Below are 344 nucleotides of genomic sequence, written 5' to 3' on the forward strand. Positions count from 1 at the left end.
CAATAACAACAGAACCTGAGAATAGGCGGTCTGAAGCCCTTTGTAAATAACGGAATTCCTTGTTCAAAGGTCATCAAGGTTCAGTGTGGGGACATGTCTTCACGTGTAGCAAATAAGGATCTGAAAGAATATTTGAATTTTAAAAGCAACAGCGGTAATCCCACAATAATTAATTAAATACTACAATTCTGTTTACTATTGCTGGTGGTTAGTGCCAGAAAATTCTGTGTAACAAGTACGTTTTAATGTTACGTCAACTGCCGATGAAAACGTGCATGCAACGACTTAAAAATTAGAGTATAATTATAACTAGTCACGGAGGCGTAACTTTCATCACACATTCC

Source organism: Penaeus monodon, chromosome 33 (assembly GCF_015228065.2).
Source record: "Penaeus monodon isolate SGIC_2016 chromosome 33, NSTDA_Pmon_1, whole genome shotgun sequence".
NCBI classification, from domain to species: domain Eukaryota; kingdom Metazoa; phylum Arthropoda; class Malacostraca; order Decapoda; family Penaeidae; genus Penaeus; species Penaeus monodon.